This window comes from Neolamprologus multifasciatus, chromosome 13 (genome assembly GCF_963576455.1).
Source record: "Neolamprologus multifasciatus chromosome 13, fNeoMul1.2, whole genome shotgun sequence".
Lineage (NCBI taxonomy): Eukaryota > Metazoa > Chordata > Actinopteri > Cichliformes > Cichlidae > Neolamprologus > Neolamprologus multifasciatus.
This window is the reverse complement of record NC_140451.1, coordinates 3,848,567-3,871,771: the sequence shown is the minus strand read 5'-3', so window position 1 is coordinate 3,871,771 and position 23,205 is coordinate 3,848,567. Positions and strand designations below refer to the sequence as shown.

At 42.7% G+C, this 23,205-nt stretch overlaps 1 long non-coding RNA gene and 3 other non-coding genes across 5 annotated transcripts; all 4 read left to right on the top strand.

The window, feature by feature from the left end:
• The first annotated feature begins 4,215 nt into the window (after window positions 1-4,215).
• On the top strand, window positions 4,216-8,950 carry LOC146504861 (uncharacterized). Of its 2 annotated transcripts, none has more exons than XR_014877440.1 (3): window positions 4,216-6,621; window positions 7,012-7,134; window positions 7,219-8,950. It is a non-coding gene; the product is annotated as an uncharacterized LOC146504861 (long non-coding RNA). The 2 variants fall into 2 exon arrangements; XR_014877439.1 differs by having other exon boundaries at window positions 4,221-6,621; window positions 7,289-8,950.
• Window positions 8,951-16,882: 7,932 nt separating this feature from the next.
• trnar-ucg (transfer RNA arginine (anticodon UCG)) lies at window positions 16,883-16,955 on the top strand. The gene has a single exon. It is a non-coding gene; the product is annotated as a tRNA-Arg (tRNA).
• Window positions 16,956-17,606: 651 nt separating this feature from the next.
• On the top strand, window positions 17,607-17,680 carry trnai-aau (transfer RNA isoleucine (anticodon AAU)). The gene has a single exon. It is a non-coding gene; the product is annotated as a tRNA-Ile (tRNA).
• Window positions 17,681-18,172: 492 nt separating this feature from the next.
• Window positions 18,173-18,246, top strand: trnai-aau (transfer RNA isoleucine (anticodon AAU)). Its single transcript has one exon. It is a non-coding gene; the product is annotated as a tRNA-Ile (tRNA).
• The last annotated feature ends 4,959 nt before the right edge of the window (window positions 18,247-23,205 follow it).

The window sequence follows — 23,205 nt, the reverse complement described above, 5'->3', positions numbered from 1 at the left end:
AAAACCTGCCTGTGTACGACCCCAGTTCTCAGGAGCCCAGACTTCAGGAAGAAATTTCTGGTCCAGGTGGATGCCTCCAAAAGTGGCCTGGGAGCAGTACTGGCCCAAGGGGACCCTGGAGAAGAGCATCCGGTCCTATACCTAAGCCACAAGCTGCTGCCACGAGAGACCAACTACTCAACTGTGGAGAAGGAGGCCTTGGCCATTAAGTGGGCACTGGAGAAACTCAGGTATTATTTACTTGGGAGGGAGTTTGAGTTGGAAACTGATCACCGAGCGCTCACCTGGATCCATTCCATGAAGGACCATAACTAGGGATGGGTATTGATAAGATTTTCACGATTCCGATTCCATTTTCGATTCTGTTTAACGATTCGATTCTTTATCGATTCTCTTATCGATTCTTTTTAAAAAAGGAGAACACTAAGGTCTAATAGCTTAGAACTTTGTTTTATATCTTCTCTTTGAACAAGATAGAAATTTAGGAGTAACATGGCCTTACAAACCCAACAGTGAGATCTTAAGAGATCCACAGCCTATGGCTCTTCAATGGGGTGTCACAGGGTCCCCAGGAAAAAAAAATTGTAAATGTAAAATAATAAAATAAATATTCTTCTGTAGCAATAACAAAGTATAACATCAATTATTCTGTAGCAATTACACAAGAATATCCAGTAATGTCCCTGCCTACAATTAAACACATTCACTTACCGACAATCATCTGCTGTGGCAAATGGGTGCAAACCTTTGACCACAAACTTAGTCACTGCTCGGTGACATTCGTCTATCCTAGCCTGAAAAGAGACGCTAACGGTAGACTGCAGTGAGAACTGCCAGCATCTGAGCCAGACTCTGTCTGTCTCTCTTATCATGGTCATCTAAATGCACAGTAATGGCAGGTTTTGTAATAAGGCAGATCGCGCTAACATAATATGCACTGTTAGTTGATTATTTACCTGCCGCATTAACGGGAGAGGACGTGCAAACGTTACCGCTGCTGCTGGGTTGAGATTCACGAGTCCGGAGCGGAATTAAAAACACGACATTCATTTAAGGTCATCATGTGTTTTGTGAGCAAATGCTTTTGTATATTTGTAGTGTTTCCTCCCTTAAATGAAATATCTACTTTGCAAGTATTGCAAGTTGCCCTGTTGTCATCCATTCTCGTAAAGCAAAACCAAACTTTTGAGCGTTTGAGCCGCTTAGGCGCCGTGTTTCCTGCCAGGTAAATGACGCTCCGCAACATGGTGACGTCATTCGGGGCGACTGGAATCGATAAGGGAATCGTTTGCAAAAATGGCAAACAATTCCAAGGAATTGAAACAGGGGGAACCGGTTCTCAACAAGAACCGGTTTTCGATACCCAACCCTAACCATAACAGCCGACTGACACGCTGGTACCTTTCACTGCAGCCGTTCAGATTCACCATCCGTCAAAGACCAGGCAAGCTCAATGTAGTGGCAGATTATCTCTCCAGGTTGCCGCACAACGCCAACCTTCGGGTGGAAGGGGATGATGTGACGGAGTTACACCGTCCCGGGCCGCAGACAGCTGATCTGGGCGCATACACGCACCACCACTAGTTTCTACAATTACCGTGGCTGCACGTCTTTTCGTCGACCAGGCAGATAAACAAAAAGGGGTGAGAGGTATATTTTGAGCGGCGCAGAGGGTGGCCAACATATTTTTCCCACTTACCTTTAATAAAGCGGTCGCGTAGACTCGCTGTGATTGCCGATTATACGAGTGGTTATGCAAGCCGATGGTATGGTGTTCCGGGGTTCAAATAGTGGGTTTGGGCGCGCTTGAAAGGTCACGTGAACTGCAGAATAAACTATCACCCTGAATGCTTCCTGACTACGCCTACATTTGTTTGGGAGAAGTTTCGGAGAGGACCCCGCGACAAGTTGACATACTCTTACACGCACTGAACAGTTGTCATACTCTCAAACGGACTGAACAGGTGTCATACTCTGACACGCACTAAGCAGTTGACATACTCTGATACGCACTGAGCAGTTGTCATACTCTCACACGCACTGAGCAGTTGTCATATTCTCACACGCACTGAGCAGTTGTCATATTCTCACACACACTGAGCAGTTGTCATATTCTCACACACACTGAGCAGTTGTCATATTCTCACACACACTGAGCAGTTGTCATATTCTCACACACACTGAGCAGTTGTCATACTCTCACACGCGCTGGCAGTTGTCATACTCTGACACGCACTGAGCAGTTCTCATACTCTCACACGCACTCAGCAGCTGATGAAGTCCCCCAAAGAAACCAAATTCCTAGAAATCCAAACATGGAAATGTTTGCACACAGTTGTCACTATGTGCAGAGGTCCACCCTACCAGCCAACCTCAGATCTCCACGCATACACAAACTAAGGCACATAAGTCTGCACACATCCAGACATTAACAGATACACACACATGGCCACCCTTTATATCGGTGGACCTCCACCAGGCCTCACTGCACTCGTCTTCTCAGAGAAACCCTCAACAGAAGAGTTGAGAAACACAAAACTTGTGAGATCTGAATGTCCTGGTGAGTCTCCACCTGTTACAAGTGAGTGCAGCCTGGACTGTCTCAAGACAGACCAGATCAGCTGCACCACAGACACTTCAAACCTCATCTCAGGACAAAAACTGAAAGAACAACATAAAAAAGGAGAAAACCGACCTCAGAAACATGGCCAACATCTGTTTGATTAGACTAACAAATAATGGTTGACCATTTTCAGGTGCTCGCCTAACCTTCAGTAGTTGTTCGAAGTCATTGAAACGCTTAGGTTTTATATATCCAGTTTCCTTGGATTGATAATCTGTCTCATTTTGAAATTGTTCTTTGGTCAGTTTTACCTGTTGCAGAATTTCAGGGTCGCTCTTGTTGACTTTAATAGCCACGATCTGTCTGTTTGCTCTGTGAATTGGTTAGAAACAAAACTGAACTTGTTTTGGTTTCTTTTGTAAAATCCTCTGAAAATATCTCGAAAGGGTTTGGGTTGGTGTCAGGTCAACGTCCGTTATGCCATGGGTGAGCGCTCCTATTATGGGTTTTGGGATCAAAGCAAAGCTACCGCGTCACAAGGGATCAAAGTGATTCTAATGTATGTTCGTGTATTTTTTTTTCTTTTGCATAACATGTCGAGCTTTTCTGTATATAGCCATGTCGTAGATTTCGGAGCAAACAAGAAATTGATGAAAATGTTCTATTTTATTTTAACAATCATCAACTGCATATGCAGGTTTCGTACGGGTGCTTGAAATCCTTGAAAAATCTTGGATATATTGTAGTGCTTCTATTTCGGATTTGGTGCTTAAAACGTCTTGAAACTGTATTTCATTCACCACAAATAACTATCTGATTGAATAGTTTTCTTATCAGATAGAGAAATAAAATGGCAAAGTCTAAAAGCAACATTTCTCTGCCTGGGCTGCCTTGTACCTCTGCACGTCAGTCTGTTTCAATGTGTGACCCCCCACCCCCTCCCCGAAAAGTCGGGGGTGAGCGCACTAACGTGCCTGGAGGCCGTTTTAATGAGTGTTTGCTGGAAAACGAAAAATACAAGAAGGAGTCTTCAAGAAGGATTTGTACGTTTTCACTGTGGAGGAGTTTGCGTAAGTCCTAGTAAATCATTTTCTCCAGTGTGGACGTTACACATGCTAATTTTTAAAATCGTTTTTATTATTTTGCTAGCTAGCAAACTCGCGGGATAAATGATTGAAATGCACTCAGTGTGATGCAATACGGTGCCGCTATTCTAACAGTTAGTTATTGCAGGGTAATTTCTGGAATATGCTGTGAATTTAACCAAGATTACACAGCAGTAGCAGTAATGCGAGTTACTTCCCCAAAGTGAAAGCTTTAAACGTTAGCCCGATGCTTAACTAGCCAACTCAAGCTTTCTGATTGAAGGCTAAAAGCAGCGTTGTCACCAAGTAAACAGAATATTGATTCTATTTTGGTGTATTGCTGCAGTTTTTTCAAGTATTAACTTGGTGCTTTTGGCAACCTTAGGGGGAAATAATGGTAATATGACTGATCCATATGGACACAAAGAATATAGACTCTTTTGTGCTACCGAAGTTCCGTGGCTTTCATTCAAAATCAGTTTATCGTTAAACAACTTGAAGATTATAATGGCTTCAAACTCACATTGAGGCCTGTGGGGCACTGTCAGCCACTGAAACAGTAGACAAATGAATATTTCATACCTTAAGGCTACCTGTTTATTTAAGGGAGATGAACAATACATTATAATTGTATATAATAATATCACAGATGATAGATTAAATAGGTTTTTGATAGATGCTTGTGCATTGTTAAAGTCTTATATGTTGAATTGATCTGAGTATGTCATCTGTTCAAAGCCTCTCCCAGTCAGTGCTGTTCTCTATGCCTGTCTTACTCTACATGATATTTTTTAACATCAGCATGCTAAAGGACTTGTTTGGAAGAGACTGCTATTTTATACGCTGAAATATGTTTTTCTTCTGGTTGGTGAAAACACTTTATTATCCTCTAATAGATTTTTTTAAATGCTTGGTGATGGTAGTACCCAAAACTAGCTGCATCAGGTACTTCCCTGTGTATTTGGAGAGGATCAGAAGTCCCAGGAATAAAAAAGCAACTAATTATTTATCTGCACAGCCGTACAAGTGGCTGACTGCTAGTTTGGTCCTCTGAGGCCGTGTCCTAGTCAGTGTGTCTCGCTAGATTTCTCTCTCTTCTGTTAATTGAGCCTTTTTGTTTGTTTTGTGCAGTTCTGGTTAATAAGTGAAATTAATAAAAGCCGCAGAAATATTTTCATTGCATTTCTGTTTGTTCTGTACTTGCTAACTGTCAGTTCAGAAGAAAATGTAGCTGCTGTTTGCCAACAAACTCAGTTCCTTTTCCCGATAATTTCCTTCAAAAAAATGCCTACATATATATTTATAAGCTGAGTTATTATATAGCTGAATAATTATATCTTTCAATTCATAACTAATAATGTTTTATTTTAAATTTGTGTCTTTTAGCTTCTTCTGCTTATTATTGTTATCCATCCATTTTCTTCTGCTTATCAAGGAGTGGTTTACCCGGGCAGCAGCCTAAGCAGAGAAGCCCACATCTCCCTCTCCCCAGCCACCTCCTCCACTTCTTCTGGGATAACACCAAGACATCCTCAGGCCAGCTGAGAGATATAGCCTCTCCAGAGTGTCCTAGGTCTGCCCTGGGCCTCTTTCTCCTTTTCTCATCAGCCTCTCTTCAACGTGTAGGAATAGCAGCTCTACTCTGAGCCCCTTTTGAGTAACTGAACTCCTCAGCCTGTCTTTAAGGGAGAGGCAACATCCTTAGAGAAAGCTTGTGTTTTTCATCTGTCAGTCCTCTGCTCACCTGTCCCCAAACTCGTAAACAAGAGAAGATTAAAGTCCTCCGCTTGATGCTGCAAGTCATTGTCTTTTATTGTCTTTTTCTTAATATATTCAGATAATTCTAAAAATATATGTACAACAGTTTGTTTATGCAGTCAGCATTTGTATATATACAGCAGTATTCTCAAACAAGCAACAGTGAACGCACCTGTGTGAGGCAAATTCCACAATCACAGTTCAATCAGTCCCCCCACCCTGACACTTTTTTCCACGTTAAGTGAGGAAATGGAATTAAATCTGACACATCTTTATCTTTTTTGGACATATCAACATATCTTTTTAAGGTTAAGAGAATATGGTCATCAGATTGGAGAAGCTGAACAATCAGAGCTGTGATAATGATATTTAAGGATATTTAAGGTGTGTTGACTGGTTCATAACGTCAGCTCATGTGAGAAAACATCCCATGCTAAAAGTTGCCGCTAGCTGCTGGTTGATGGTGAATTTATTGTGTGTTTCCACCGTCTGTACAGATGAAGAGTAGCAGAGCTGGAGATGAGGCAGGAGGAAGAGTTGACTCAATTCAATTTCAGTTTATTTATATAGCGTTAATCACAACAACAGTCACCTCAAGACACTTTATACTGCAAGGTGGAGGCCCTATTGTAATACAGAGAAAATGAAATGATCAAAACAAGCCCTTTTGAGGGAGCACTTGGTGACTGTGGGAAGGAAAAACACCATTTTAACTGGAAGAAACTTCCAGTAGAAGCAGGTATAGGGAGGGGCAGCCTCTGAGGACTGGTTGGGGTTGAGGGGAGGGAGAAAGGACAAAGGACACGCTGTGGAAGAGAGCCACTCTATGAGCTGTTCATTCAGTTTTTGGTTTAGCTTGACTCCATGACGTTTCTGAACTAATGCTTTGCTCAATTAATGTTGCAATGAATTATGGGTGGATTTTACTGATATTCTATCTTTATGTTGTCACCAAACAGATCTACAGATTTAGGATTAGCTACAGGCTCCTCTACCCCTGCTAGCCCTTCTGTCCTGCCCAGGATGGCGTCCCTGGTGCCCCCTCATAAGGTCCAGCAGTCCTACTGTCCATCCAACAGCTCCTTCTCCCCTCTTACAGCCCCTATGGGAGCTCCATCTGTGGTGGCTACAGGCCTTACAGCTACAGCTACGGTGGCGGCTACAGCCTGGGAGGATACAGACACACACCTCACCTTGAGGACGTCCCCCCAGCAGGTTTGTGCAGCAGGCTGAAGAGATGGAACAACAAGCACTCACATATTCATATGAGTACATTTAGTTGTTTTGAGAGGTGTACTCAACACAGGACAGTGGCTGCAGGTGCTAATTGTTTTGAGTTAAAAGTAATTAAGGCTGCTGTTGCAAAGTTTGATAATAGAATCTGAAGCTGGTAATGTTCAGGGCTGCAGTACACGTGTAAAGATGAGTCTGCTTGTATGACATCATATGTGCCTTTGTGTAACTCAGTGGCAAATAAATTGGGTACCATAGCTCCATATGCCATTAGTTACTTTACAAGTGTAAGGAAAAGCAGAAGGACTTGTTTTTGGTTAAGACCAGTTAAAATGATGAATGTCTTTCATTCAGTTTCCTTGCTTGGTTTAGACACTAACTGGACGAGCGAGGAGGACGACCACGTGGTGGCCAGAGGAGAATATGACTTTACAGCTGCTTCTCAGGAGGAGCTTTCTATGCAAGCTGGAGAGATGCTCAACCTCGCTCCTAAAGGTGATGAGCTTTTTACTGGCTGCGGGACATTTGATTCTGAGTGCTTTGACCCAAAACCTTCTATTTTTGTTTTCCTTATCTTAGAAATAACAGATGAGGGCTCTTCTTTTGTGTGAGCGTGCCCCATGTTTACAACTATCTCCCTCGTGTTTAGAGCTACAGCCCCGTGTGCGTGGCTGGCTCCTGGCCAGCGTGGACGGTGAGACCACCGGCTCGTCCCAGCAAACTACGTTAAGATCCTCAGCAAGAGAAGAGACCGCCGGGCCAGATGTGGAGAGGCTCGCTCAGGCCCAGCAGGCGAACACACAGGCACCCCAAACAACCTCAGCTGCACAAATCTGTGTCTCTCCTGCAGCCCATAAACGTACAGCATCTACCCGCATCATGTACAGTACATGAATGACCCGTCTCGTCAGATTCATTAGGCTCAGCTGTGTCCCCCTCCTGTGTGCAGTTTCCTCGTTTCCCTCTGTGTGTATTTATAGTAGTGATGGCCAAACAAAGCTTTCTGAAGCTTGTGTTGAAAAACGATTCATTACTGGAAGCTTTTTAACACAGTCCTCTGTGGTGACATCTGGTGGTCAAAAATATGAAGAGCAGCTTGAATCTACAAAAAAACTGAACTGCTTCATTTTGATTGCCCACTCTGCAGAGTGGAATTCACAATTCACAATTGGACGTCACTGATCACGTGACTGTGGCCAAACGAATCGAGCATCGACAGAGTGCTTCTGAAGCGGTGTGTTGGTGTTTTTGACACACGCGCCGGAGCGTCAGCTTCAAGCGGGCCATCACTAATTTATAGCATTCGTCCTCTTGTGTGCGTTACTGGTCCATCTGTGTTCCTCCATGCTGTTTTTCCTGCTTGTCATCCTTCATGTTTTAACTCCATTCCCTCGTGTCCAGGTTTCTTATTTGGTTCTCAGCTTTCCCAGTTTAGGTTTTCCTAGTTTTGTTTCTCGCCTCCCTCGCCTTTGTTTGTATGTCACTCTCCATAAATAAAGCTCACTCACATCAGCAGTGCCTGCATCTTGGGTCCTCCATTCATATCTCAACACGCAAACCCTGACATTTATTGTGTAGTTACATACTGCTAGGAAGTGCTGACAAAATATGAAATTATGATGCTATTTATGTAGAGGCACAGTACCAACACAGAACAGCGGGGACACAGAACCAAAACCTAAGAACTAACATCACACATCAAGAAATCAAAGATTAATAAAACAAAACAGAAAACACTGAGCCAGCGACCCAGGACCGTGACATTCAGTTTCTCAAGGAGTAATCAAAGCAAACATTTTTTTCTTTTTATGAATAAGAGATTTCCTTTATGGGTTACGTGATGGTGTAAGTTCCAGCACAGCTCATTTAGTTTGCAGAAGTGCTCCGAGGCCCCTATGAAACACATGATTGAAAGAATCTAATAAATTAGAGGGGTGCAGTAGCTGTAGTATGACTTTTTGTTCTCGTGCTGCATGACGACTTTACTTTTTTCTTTTTTTTGGTGGGAGGAAGTTGACATCTCAGTCCATTGTGACGTGCAGATCTTTGACTGGCTTATGAACTCCGTCAGGAGGAACTCAGCAGGAGAGGGAAACAAGGACCAACAAACCCGGCTTGGTAAAAAGGAACAAGAACAGAAAAAATCAACATCATTACACATCCCTGAGCTGTCATTTACACCACCTGTGGCGCTTGATTTATTGGTCACTAAACGTGGTGTGTGTTTGGTGCGTCACTGGCTGCGTGTTCTGTGTTATTTGTCGGTCGTGGGGTTTGGGCGTTGATATTTGACATCACAACAGAGAGACTGGATGTGATGTAAGACCCCTCTAAATCGTGTAATTTACAGATATTTAATTCCAATGATTTGACTGCATCATTGTGTCTTTGAGCTATGACCCAAACTCTCTTTCAACTTTGTGAATAAATTCACGTCCCCCTGTGACCTCATAATTACACCAGAGTTCAGATGGCATGAATGAGTCATGAGGTGACACCAACAGTGACAACATCAGCAGTGACATCACTAAAGTTGAGTCCATAAATACAACCCGTGACGTGGAGCAGGTACCGCCGTTTTGGACGATGCCACGACGCAGGTATAGACGCAAACGTGCGAGGTCTTCTCGCCCCGCTCGCAGACGCAGGAGAGCCCACAAGGCCTCGGGTGTCCGCAGACATGGGAGAAGATACCGTCGCAGACATTAGACAATCTCAATAAACATGTAGGATGAACATCCAAACTGTGGTCCAATCAAGTTTCTTTTAGACAATATATGTTGTTGTTGTTTTGTGTGTGTTTGTTATCAATGTTGTGAAAAATGTTAAGCTTAGTAAGCCATCAAGCACTGATTACTCGTAGAAGAGCACCAATAGGAGACAGAACTAATTAGAAGGTGTTATTATTCAGTCTGTACATCGAATAGAAGGCACTAACCACAAGGTGATCTTCAATGCATCTCTGTGTGAATGTGAACGGGGCGAGAAGACCCCCACTGACTGCATGTCTTTAGACTGTGGGAGGAAGCTGGAGAGAACATGCAGACTCCACACAAAGACCCCGGCCTGATGGGGTTAGGGTCCTGAGTTTGATACCCTAAACTGAACGCAGGACAGAGGAAGGGATGGGTGATGTTCATGTGTGCCCAGGTGTATGATGTGGCTCTTTGCGGTGACAGAGTAAAAAATGTGGCTGTTTGTCTGTGACTGGTTGGCTGCCCCAGCCCTGGCCCTTCATGTATTTCAGTAATGTCTTTTTCTCCCGTCTCCTCCTCTCGTTTACATGTTTTGCCCTTGTGACCCATTCCTTCTGTCACGTGTGTTTTTCCCCTCCAGCCATCATGTTCTGTTTGTGCTTAGTTATGTCCATGTCTCATCTCTAGTCCTCTTTTCCCTCTGTATGTATTCACAGTGTACGTGTTCCTCGTCGGTTCGTCATGCTAAGTCTGCGTGTCTTATTCAGTCATGTGTCATGTATCACTCCAAATCTCACTGACTTTAACTAATAATAACTGTTTGCTGAGTGTTATGTCTAAAAGGTATTGCACAATCGCCTCTAGTAGAGGATCAGGTTTGTTTTCCACTGATAATGGATTTTAACATGACTGACCAATGATTGTGGAGCACGTCCATGTAGGATCTTATAAATACAATGACCAAACTTAAATGTTTTAAAATGTTCAAAACTTAATATATTATATTTCTGAAGTATGACGGAAGGAAAAAGTTTCATATTTAAAAAAAATCCAATTTCATATGATCAAATTTATGTCAAAAAGTTCATATTTATTCCTCCTATGTCATGTGTGAGTACTGTACTGTAAATGTCATATATATCAGATGATACTGATAACCTAATGCTAATAACTATGCAGAGGTCTCTAGGCCTCGACTTTTATGGAGCATGTGAAGTTTGGGGCAGAGTGGACAAAGAAAAGTTTCTCAGCAGGTTCAACAGGTTGCTACAACACAGGCCGATAAAGTATTGCACTCACTCATCCAAACTGGCAAACATGTAACATACGCCCTAAGACTGATCCTGCTTTTTACTCCTTTGCTATGATTTAATTTGATATTATGTAGCCTTGGAGACAGTTTGCATAGATTAGAATGTTAGATTCCTGTGATGTCATCAATGCCCGATGTTTTGTTTTAATGTCTTGTGATAGTTCTAAGTGCAGACAAAGTCAGAGTTCAAGTGAGTTTAGTCCAATTTTGATCCAGTTTCTGACATGTGGTCAAAATCTTGGCCGACCTTTACCACACCACGTTCTGTGGGTGTGCGTAAATATCTAGGTGAGTAAAGTCTCCTTTACCTGTTAAATTCATCTTAATTTGGGGCTTTTACTTCAGGTGTTTTGATTCAGTAGTAACCAAGTGATCTTTGTACAAACTGCAGACCACCACACTGATCCCTGGTTCCTCAGGATAGAGGACAGGACGTCAGATGGGCGAATCAAGAGCTCCAAACGGAAAGATTGTGCCACAGAAAGACTGGAAAAAGCTTCCCAAAGAAGCAAGGACAGCAAAAGTCGATTCAGAGATTTTTTGTTTTATAGTTATTGATCATCTGTAGGCCTGTGTGGAGTTCAGAGGTCTAATTGGTTTTGGTTTTTGCAGCTGCTTTCAGAAAGAAGAGCAGCAAAGGAAAGTCAAGCAGCGATGGAACAAAACAACCACGCAGTAAAAAGAGCAAGACATCAAGCTCACAGGAGGAGGCCAGCTGCTCCGTCTATGAGTCAGATACACACAGCACATACAAAAGTCACACTAAAGGTAAGAAGTACATAGGTAAGTTCACACCACACCTGCAGCGATAGAGCCTCTTTCCCAAGCTCTCAGAGTTTAGCTGGTATCCATCTGCTAATCACTAGGAAGCTTCTAACAAAGACTGTATGAATGTGTACATTGAGGCAAAGTCAGCTTTCCTACGTACAACTAATCACAACCCCTGTGTTTGTTTTGTCTCTCTGTAGAGGACTTTGAAGAAAAATACGAAGAGCAGGATAAGCTGGGTGAAGGAGGCTTTGGGACTGTCTTCTTTGGAAAACGCAGAGAAGACAATTTCCCAGTATGGCTTCTTATGTGTGCACTTTACAATTCTTCTAGTTCCTCCTGTTCTCTTTTTCTAAAACACATTTTCTCTGTAATGCAGGTGGTGATTAAGCATGTTGCTCAGTTTTTAGTCAGCTACCTACCAGTGGTAAGAAATGTTTGTCTTTTTCTGTTTTTTTCCCCCAACGTGTTCCTCAAACAGCCTAATGTTTGAACACTGACCTTGATGTTCTGTTTCTCAAGCTTCTTAATGGTAAAATGACCGAGATTCCCAAGAAGGTGGCATTGCTAATAAAAGTGGGGGCAGGACCAGAGGCTACGAGCAGCAATGTGACGCCCGCTTAAAACGACTGGTATGACTTGGAAGACGAACTCATTATGTTGTTTGAAAGGCCAAAAAAAACATAGACTTGGAAGCCTACCTGGCAAACAGAAGAACCTTTGTGCACGAGAGGGAGGTTAAGGTCAGCGAGTGGCAAGATAACATATATGGCAAACTTTAATGGATAATGTAAATCTGATTATTTGAACGTATTTTTCATTTGTCTGTCTGGTCATAATGAGACAGCTGGTACATGCAGCCACTGAAATGCAATCCAAGGGTGTCTACCATCGAGACATTAAGCCAGAAAACATTGTGTTTCACACATTGCCTGATCATCCAGCATTTCTATGTGTCAAATTCATCGATTTTGGTATTGGAGTCCCTTTTAGACCAGAAGTAGTCACATGAAGAAATGGTAGGTCATCAGCCTCACTGTTTAAATGTCCTTGCCTGCCCACAGGCTCAGTGTCCACATGAATTCCTTACCATGAATAATTACTCTCTGGATTTTAGGGACCAAATCAGCCGCTGTAAACTGGCAGGACTTTAATGCCACCACAGCAGATTGTGTCACAGTTTTGCAGCTACGTGGCAAGTAATCACTTGCCTTAAAAGTCTCGCCAGTCCCCTAGGCAACATGTGAAAGTGTTCCAGTGTGTACATCTGATCTGGGACCGCTGCAATCTTCGACTGCGCCTCCAGCTGACCCGATGTCCACATCATGGGGGAGGTAAGCGTTGGAGGTGGCGTTGGATAGGGAGGGTGATGCGTCAGTGAGTGCTTATCAGTATCAGTATCAGTATATGTATGTGTGTGCGTGTCCAGAGTTCAGCTGAGACAGTGTCCTTTGCCCCGCCAGGCTAAGTAAACAGTCTTCCAGCCAACCCAGGTGGCCTTGTAGGGAATGGGAAAGACAGACATGCCGACACTGGTCTCTCAATCTCCCGTTAATAGCTGCGAGTTTCTCCATGATGTTATTAGCCGTCGATTCCGTGGTCTTGTCACTCTTTTGCTCACATAGCAGATTCTGAGACCTCACGACCGCAGCCAACTGATCCGAGATGTAATCCAGCTTCCGCCCAGAGATGTTGTTCTGAGTTGATTCTTTCCTGATGTAATCCAACATACATACGCTCAGATGTGTTATTCTGAGCATTCACTGCAGTCGTAAGCGCCTCCAAGCTCTTAACCATGCTGCCTTCAGTGAGCCCTTTCTGAGAAGTCGCACCTGTCGTTCCAATCCCAGCGGGCAGCCTTGTGGGGGTTTGAACAGCCGGTTCCGCTCTCTTAATTCTCCGATAAGCCAGGGCCAAGCCAGCTCCGATCAGCATGAACCCTGTTATCATGGTTCCAAATAGGTAGATATCTTCAGCATCCTCGATCGACAGTCCCGCCAGGCACACGATCCTCTGCCACCCATCCATCGTGTATCCGGCAGGGAAAGTACCTCCAGGGCACTCGGGTTCTCCCGAGCCCAGACTTCTCGTTAAAGGGTGTCAATAGCATTCAGAGACCAGTTGATCAAATCCATAATTCTCTTTTAGGTTTTAGACACAGACTGTGAGAGAGTGTTCCAGGGAAAGTAATCCAAAAAAGACACGAGACTAGACAAGGACATAAGAACTAGCAGGGAAGACAAGGGAGAGGAGAAAAAGTGCGTCCGCCTCCTCCGAGAGCCAAAGAAATGAAAATGTTTGATGCTGAGCTTGTGGTGATACTCTAAGTCAGTACTGTACTCTGGCTGTTTCAGAGTTTTCACAGTCACTGCTTTCAGGTGTCTCCATCCAGTCACGTCTCCCAACACGATGGCTTCTTTTCTTTTGGTTCCCTCTACGTGGAAGTGGTCCCCCAGTGGTCAACAGGTAGGTCTTTCACGAGGTGTAGTACGGTGGCCCCTAGAGACAAAGCATGTACAAACTCCAAAACACTGACAAACTCCAAAACACTTACAAAATTCAAAACACATGCAAACTCCAAAACACAACGGAAGTGCTCCAGGACGCTAGGGACAGTGTTGAGCTCGAATTGCAAAATAAACGGCAAGTTTGTTGCAAACACATGGGCTGTATGGGACGGTCTAGTCTCCGTCGCGCTGCCCAGGTTGCCTAGCAACCATGATACTAACCGCTGGAAACGTGTCATACAATTTTGTTTGACAGAAATGAAGGAGAACATATTTTCTTCATTTGTTTGTTTGTTTCTACATGAGCTTTGTGTGATTTGATAAGTATCTGAGGCTGAGACGACAGGACTGTAAAACATGATTTTTGGCCTTCGTTTCTGTACTGAACGGTCATTTTAAAATTTGCTAGTAAATAACAATTAGCTAATGTTGTTCATGAGACTAAAGTAATATCACTTTGGTAATGTAAATATAATATGGCCAATATTATAGTTATTATATTAATCATTATTAGCTATTACAGCAGTGAACATGAACTCTGTGTCAAATACTGAGCTTCAGTACAGATTCAAGTTGGAGTTATTTATGTCTTATCACCTTAAATCGTCACTCAAAGAGAAGTATCTTTGACAGTGTATATATAGGTGTATCATATATAAGAGACAAATGTTGTTCCTTCAGTATGTTTGCATAACTAAATTTGGCTCAATGCTTACATATATGTGTAAAAAGAAAATGTACGAGCTGTGAAAACTGTTTCTGATATATTAAATATTTGTTTATTGGGTAAGAAAATCATACCATGTCATAACTGCTTTAAGTCATACAGAATAAATATCAGAGCCTTAAACTGGCTGACTTCTGCTAAATGGGTCAAACTGGGCAGAAAGTATACAAACACATATTATCCTTATAGAATATGATGTAACACCATAGATCAACTTACCTCAGAATATATAAAGAATATAAACAATTACAGCATTATGATGCAACAAACACAGCAGTACTACTAATCCAAAATACTCAGCTTCATAGAACTGAAACAAACATTTATTTTTAGCTCCATTCTGCTGCTGATACATACTTTAGGTTTCTGAATATTAAACTTGTTGATGCCTTTCATAGTGTGTAACTTGAAGGCCCTGAGTACTTTCTCCCACACTGAAAACACTGGAATGATAAAACTATTTGAACATTACCTAATAAGACTGATTCAGGACAGACAAATAGTTATGCTAAACTTTTATAGCAGTCCTTCACAAACAGGGAACAGTCTGTCTATTCTCTCCATCTGTCAGCTGCTGCTGGCTCTTCCTCCTCCTCTTCCTCACACACTGCTGAGTTTGTCCTGGTGGATCATCAGGGGTGCAAAGCCTCACAGATGATGTGCAGCAGTGGGTCCCTCAGTCTGTCCTCACTCTGGACACTTGCAGTTGTCACACATGGAAATCAAATGTGTGATAAGCTGCAGGATTCAAACACAAGTGTAACTTATAAACACATGTTCATACTTTTATTACACAATCAGAGAGAAAGAAACAGAGAGAGAGTGCAGGACAGACAGACAGGTGACAGTCTCAGGTGTACACACTGCTACAAAACAGCACAAAAGAAGGAGGATTTAGTGTTTGTGTTATTACGAGTGCTAAACAAGAAGAGTTCCCAGATGGTACAGTGGACACATGTGTGACTCCTGTGATTAAAGCATCTTTCTTTCAGCATAACGAGTGAACTGTCAGCTCGTTCAAACACACGTTGAAGTCCGTTTGGCTCGACACCACCGAACAGAGGCAGCAATTTAACATAGCTAACATTAACAGTGCAGTGAATCCTGCTTGTGCCGTGATATTCAGGACTGCAAACCGAGCAGCATCACTGACTTTCAGCTTGTTGTGTTTGTGGATATATGACTGACTTTAATTATCCATAAAATCATCACATTCTTTGTAAGATTAAGGCCGACTATTGAACGGCGTATATTTTGAAGTAAAGGCTTTAAAACCAAGTTAGTACAAACATCGCTAATGTCACATAGCTTTCCCGACATGTGGCCAACAGTAATGTTTTAATGTTCTTCATTATTAAACATTTGCACATAAATAAGTGACATAATATTCATTACTTACTTTTGAAAGTTTACTCTTTGGCCGCTCCATTTTTTTCAGAAAAATTATCTACACCACCGCCGCGCTATGAAGTCTAGGATATGTTGGGCCATAACAGCTACACCGACCCATCCTTAAAATTCAGGGAAATGAAAGACGCATTTGACGGCCGCATTTCGAGCAGCCTTTGAATTGGGACAGCCTTCTTCGCGTCGCTTTGACGTAATCGGTCTTGAAATGCAGCCTTTAAGGCTGCAGACCCTGGCTGTGTCCTTCAAAAGAGACTCTATTCCAGGGGTGTCACACTCCAGGCCTCGAGGGCCGGTGTCCTGCAGGTTTTAGATCTCATCCTGGGTCAACACACCTGAATCAAGTGATCAGTTCATTACCAGGCCTTTGGAGAACTTCAAGACATGTTGAGGAGGTCATTTAGCCATTTAAATCAGCTGTGTTGGATCAAGGACACATCTAAAACCTGCAGGACACCGGCCCTCGAGGCCCGGAGTCCGACACCTGTGCTCTACACGTTCTCAAACGAGGCTCAAAAGGCAAGGTTAGGGAAGCCCTGAACTTGGCCTTATAAGTGAGAGATCGGGCCACGTAAGCTTTATGACCTCCATTGGCAGATGATACTCTGGCTTAGTGGGTGGTCCACTGTGCATTTGGCAGGTAGGACTACGTTTTTAAGAGCTTGATACATGGGAGAAATGCTGTGGCATGCACTTATTTCAAGCAACAATCAATTATTTCAAGCAACAATCAAGCAATATCCACCAGCCACGTGACCAACCCAACACCAGCAGTTGGCTCAAACATACTCAAACGAACGTTCATGAAAAGTGGGAACTTCTGCCAAACCACGTGGCCTAACGGACAAGGCGTCTGACTTCGGATCAGAAGATTGAGGGTTCGAGTCCCTTCGTGGTTGGTTGTGACTCCTTGATGAGCAGGCATGCGTTCCCAGTTTATTCGCAGCAGGCCGACTTCGCATCCTTTATGTCATCCAAAATTGCTACGCTGTTGTCAATTTCATGTTCTTCAACAGAGACTCTACGAGTTCTCAAACGAGGCTCGAAGCCATGAACTTGGCCTTATCAGTGCCAGGCTCGAGTCATCTTGGCTTAGAAGCAACCATAGAAAGTCAATAACATGCCATGACCTCAAGCGACACGGGTAAAAAAATAACGACTTGGAAGCATGCTGTTGGTGGAACTCCACCTGGAAAAGATCCAGTGTGCTCTGTTTCACTCCCCGTTGAAGGCATGTGTTGGACTTTGTTCAAAAAACAGCCATGCCGCTATACTTGAAGCATTTTCATTAGGAAACACAGTGCTTTCGACTTTTTTTTCATATTTTAGTCTACTAAAGTATGACTTTGTTAGTTTCTCCAGCCACATTGTTCATCAGCTGAACTGCATAGGTGGCTTCTGATCAGTAGGAGCTTCCAAGAGTTGGCTTTTATTGGTACAGTTTGAAGTAATTTCTTGTAAACACACATTTCTCTTGTGTTCTTAACAGTTCTTCCACCCTCTTTTTGGTATATTAGTCAACAAAAGGATCGGTTCACACACGTGTTGTAGGCCAGTTAGCTCAGCTGGTCAGAGTGTGGTGCTAATAACGCCAAGGTGATGGGTTCAATCCCCATACTGGCCATTCCACCAGCCATCCAAGGTACTGTGTCATGATAGACTGTGGATTTTATTTGGTGCGATCCAAGAAAAAAACCTCTGCCAACTTCCAAGTGAGTGATGTACGCAACTACAAATGACAGCAAACCACAAAATTCACTGACACATGACACGCTAATGAATACATTACATGCTTAGCTACAATCTCCAAATCACTTTCCCAGCTACTTTCTGGATAAATCACTCATTTCCAAAGTCTGACACAGCATACTGCATCAAAAACTGCTGCTTTATATCACACCTATCGACCCTAACATTAGAAGACGCACACCATGTATTGTTTTGTGGCAAATTTCTTCTTAAAGCGTTTTTTGTAAGTCAACAGAAGACTTTTTTTTCCCACTATGTTGAAGTAATTTCTTGTAAACACACATTTCTCTTGTGTTCTTAACAGTTCTTCCACACTCTTTTTTGGTATATTAGACAAAAAAAGGGGTCGGTTTAGGCACAAGTTGTAGGCCGGTTAGCTCAGCTGGTCAGAGCGTGGTGCTAATAATGCCAAAGTCATGGGTTCAATCCCCATACTGGCCATTCCAGCAACTGTCCAAGGTGCTCTCTCATGGTAGGTTGTGGTTTTTGTTTGGTGGGATCCAAGAAAAAGCCTCTGCCCACTTCCAGGTGACAGATCGGGCCACGTAAGCTTTATGACCTCCATTGGCAGATGATACTCTGGCTTAGTGGGTGGATCCACTGTGCATGTGGCAGGTAGGACTACGTTTTTAAGAGCGTGATACATGGGAGAAATGCTGTGGCATGCACTTATTTCAAGCAACAATCAATTATTTCAAGCAACAATCAAGCAATATACACCAGTTTGTTCGCAGCAGGCCGACGTCGGATCCTTTATGTCATCCAAAATTGCTACGCTGTTGTCAATTTCATGTCCTTCAACAGAGACTCTACGAGTTCTCAAATGAGGCTCGAATGGCCAGGCTGGGGACTGAAGCCATGAACTTGGCCTTATCAGTGCCAGGCTCGAGTCATCTTGGCTTATAAGCAACCATAGAAAGTCAATAACATGCCATGACCTCAAGCGACACGGGTGAAAAAATCACGACTTGGAAGCATGCTGTTGGTGGAACTCCACCTGGAAAAGATCCAGTGTGCTCTGTTTCACTCCTCGTTGAAGGCATGTGTTGGAGTTTGTTCAAAAAACAGCCATGCCGCTATACTTAAAGCATTTTCATTTTCATTAGGAAACACAGTGCTTTCGACTTTTTTTTTATATTTTAGTCTACTAAAGTATGACTTTGTTAGTTTCTCCAGCCACATTGTTCATCAGCTGAACTGCATAGGTGGCTTCTGATCAGTAGGAGCTTCCAAGAGTTGACTTTTATTGGTACAGCTTGAAGTAATTTCTTGTAAACACACATTTCTCTTGTGTTCTTAACAGTTCTTCCACACTCTTTTTTGGTATATTAGTCAACAAAAGGATCGGTTCACACAGATGTTGTAGGCCGGTTAGCTCAGCTGGTCAGAGTGTGGTGCTAATAACGCCAAGGTCATAGGTTCAATCCTACGGTGGCCCAAACTCCAAAACACATGCAAACCCCAAAATACATGCAAATTCCAAAACACAACGGAAGTGCTCCAGGACGCTAGGGGCAGTGTTGAGCTTTTGTTACCTAGTAACTACACAAGCCAGGAAGTACCAATGACCGGATTTGGACTTTGTCCCAATTCAGTGTCTGCAGCCTAAAAGGCCGCATTTTAAGGCCTATTACGTCACAGCGACATCACGAAGGCTGTCCCAATTCAAAGGCTGCTCGAAATGCGGCCCTCAAATGTGTCCTTCATTTCCCTGAATTTTAAGGATGGGTCGGTGTAGCCTTCATGGCCCAACATATCCCAGACTTCATAGCGCGGCGGTGGTGTGGAAAAAAAACGGCGGAAGCGGAGCCGCCAAAGAGTAAACTTTCAGAAATAAGTACTGAATATTATGTCACTTATTTATGCGCGAATGTTTTTATAATGAAGAACATTAAAACATTACTGTTGGCCTCATGTCGGGAAAGCTATGTGACATTAGTGATGTTTGTACTAACTTGGTTTTAAAGCCTTTACTTCAAAATATACGCCGTTCAATAGTTGACTTTACTCTTACAGAGAATCTGATGATTTTATGGATAATTAAAGTCAGTCATATATCCACAAACACAACAAGCTGAAAGTCAGTGATGCTGCTCGGTTTGCAGTCCTGAATATCACGGCACAAGCAGGATTCACTGCACTGTTAATGTTAGCTATGTTATATTGCTGCCTCTTTTCGGTGGTGTCGAGCCACACGGACTTCAACGTGTGTTTGAACGAGCTGACGGTTCACTCGTTAAGCTGAAAGAAAGATGCTTTAATCACAGGAGTCACACATGTGTCCACTGTACCATCTGGGAACTCTTCTTGTTTCGTAATAACACAAACACTGAAACCTCCTTCTCTGGTGCTGTTTTGTAGCAGTGTGTACACCTGAGACTGTCACCTGTCTGTCTGTCCTGCACTCTCTCTCTGTTTCTTTCTCTCTGATTGTGTAATAAAAGTATGAACATGTATTTATAAGTTACACTTGTGTTTGAATCCTGCAGCTTATCACACATTTGATTTCCATGTGTGACAACTGCAAGTGTCCAGAGTGAGGACAGACTGAGGGACCCACTGCTGCACATCATCTGTGAGGCTTTGCACCCCTGATGATCCACCAGGACAAACTCAGCAGTGTGTGAGGAAGAGGAGGAGGAAGAGCCAGCAGCTAATTGTAAATAAAGTAAATAAAGTTGCTTCAGGGTTTGAAGATTTGACTTTCTTATTGAAAGAGACGAAAACTAATCTATGTGTGACACTGAGAAAAAAACTGAAAGCTTAAAAGATCTGGAGGTCTGACTGTTGTTATACAAATGTGCAAACTTGTTTTAATGACATGAGAAAGAAAAATGGGATGTTTAAAAAGGTAATATATAAAATTGATTTTTATATTACTTGAAAAAATGATGTTGGTTAGCGCTGCTGTATTTGGAAAAATGCTGGGTCACTAGTAAGCTGAGATGAGTATGAGGACAGGGAGACACTGTAAAAAAGTTATGAGCTGTCTTGCTGCAGAGAAAGTGGAGTCTGTCATCCTTGACAAGCTCCCAAGATAGGCAGCTGGCAGGATTGAATGATGCTCTGCCTCTGTGGTCAAGTACAGACATAGGCCTTAAGCAACCATGAGCCACTGATAAGCGAGAGAAATTAGTGCACTTAATGCATGTTTACTAATTATATACGTATGAGCCACTAATAGGAGAAAATGAGCACACAATAAAGTGGACTTGTTAGGGAGAGATTGTCATCAGAGTTAAAACACTCCAACTCAATTTTGATGATAGACACAGCTAAAATACAAATGAGCGTTTTGTTGGCACTGATGACAAAACCCTGATCAGATTGTTGGGTCTGCGCTTCCACAGGCCCCGCTGGTTTAGAAACGTATTCTTGTTAACGACAAAAACAAGACAAGCATCTTTTACTTGCTAGGAAGGGAAGGATGGTCGAAGCCAAGCTCTTGGAGCTCAACGCTCCTCAACTGTCTCCAAAACAACTTCTTCAACAAGCAGCCATCCTCGCAGCTATTTATTTTCATGACAGTTACAGTTTACAGTTTACACAAGCACCTCCCCTCGTAAAACCCCCCTGTGGTTCTAAAAGACAAGGCTCTATGTGTGTGCACATGTGCATGTGTATGCATGTGTATGCATGTGTAAGAACGTGTGTGAGAGAGTGTGTGTGTGTGTGTGTGCATATGTTTGTGTCATGGGGTGCGTTTGTGTGACTGCAGCAACAACTGCCAGCAGTTGCTGCTGCTGCCGCACCTGCCGTATTAACGGGAGAGGACGTGCAAACGTTACTGCTGCTGCTGGGTTGAGATTCACGAGTCCGGAGCGGAATTAAAAACACGACATTGATTTAAGGTCATCATGTGTTTTGTGAGCAAATGCTTTTGCATATTTGTAGTGTTTCCTCCCTTAAATGAAATATCTACTTTGCAAGTATTGCAAGTTGCCCTGTTGTCATCCGTTCTCGTAAAGTATAACCAAACTTTTGAATGTTTGAGCCGCTTAGGCGCCGTGTTTCCTGCCAGGTAAATGACGCTCCACAACATGGTGACATCATTCGGGGCGACTGGAATCGATAAGGGAATGTTTGCAAAAATGGCAAACAATTCCGTTAACTAGTGATGACTTCATGAACTTCTTCACAAATAAAATTTTTATCATTAGAGAAAAAATTACCAATAATCATCCCACAGATGTAATATTATCTACAGCTACTCTTAGTACCATTGATGTTAAGTTAGACTCTTTTTTTCCAATCGATCTTTCTGAGTTAACTTCAATAATTACTTCCTCCAAACCATCAACGTGTCTTTTAGACCCCATTCCTACAAAACTGCTCAAAGAAGTCCTGCCATTGGTTAATTCTTCGATCTTATATATGATCAACCTATCTCTAATAATCGGCTATGTACCACAGGCCTTCAAGGTGGCTGCAGTTAAACCTTTACTCAAAAAGCCATCTCTAGACCCAGCAGTCTTAGCTAATTATAGGCCAATCTCCAACCTTCCTTTCATATCAAAAATCCTTGAAAGAGTAGTTGTCAAACAGCTAACAGATCATCTGCAGAGGAATGGTTTATTTGAAGAGTTTCAGTCAGGTTTCAGAGTTCATCACAGCACAGAAACAGCTTTATTGAAGGTTACAAATGATCTTCTTATGGCCTCTGACAGTGGACTCATCTCTGTGCTTGTCCTTCTTGACCTTAGTGCAGCATTCGATACTGTTGACCATAATATTCTATTAGAGCGATTAGAACATGCTGTAGGTATTACAGGTATTGCACTGCAGTGGTTTGTATCATATCTATCTAATAGACTCCAATTTGTGCATGTAAATGGAGAGTCCTCTTCACACACTGAGGTTAATTATGGAGTTCCACAGGGTTCGGTGCTAGGACCAATTCTGTTTACATTATACATGCTTCCCCTAGGCAGCATCATTAGAAGACATAGCATACATTTTCACTGCTATGCAGATGACACCCAGCTCTATCTGTCCATGAAGCCAGATAACACACACCAATTAGTTAAACTGCAGGAATGTCTTAAAGACATAAAGACTTGGATGGCCACTAACTTTCTGCTTCTTAACTCAGATAAAACTGAGGTCATTGTACTCGGCGCTGAAAAGCTTAGAAATATGGTATCTAACCAGATTCTTACTCTGGATGGCATTACCTTGGCCTCCAGTAACACTGTGAGGAACCTTGGAGTCATTTTTGACCAGGATATGTCCTTCAACGCACATATTAAACAAATATGTAAGACTGCGTTCTTCCATTTGCGCAACATCTCTAAAATTAGAAATATCCTGTCTCAGAGTGACGCTGAAAAACTAGTTCATGCATTTATTACTTCCAGGCTGGACTACTGCAATTCATTATTATCAGGATGTCCAAAAAAC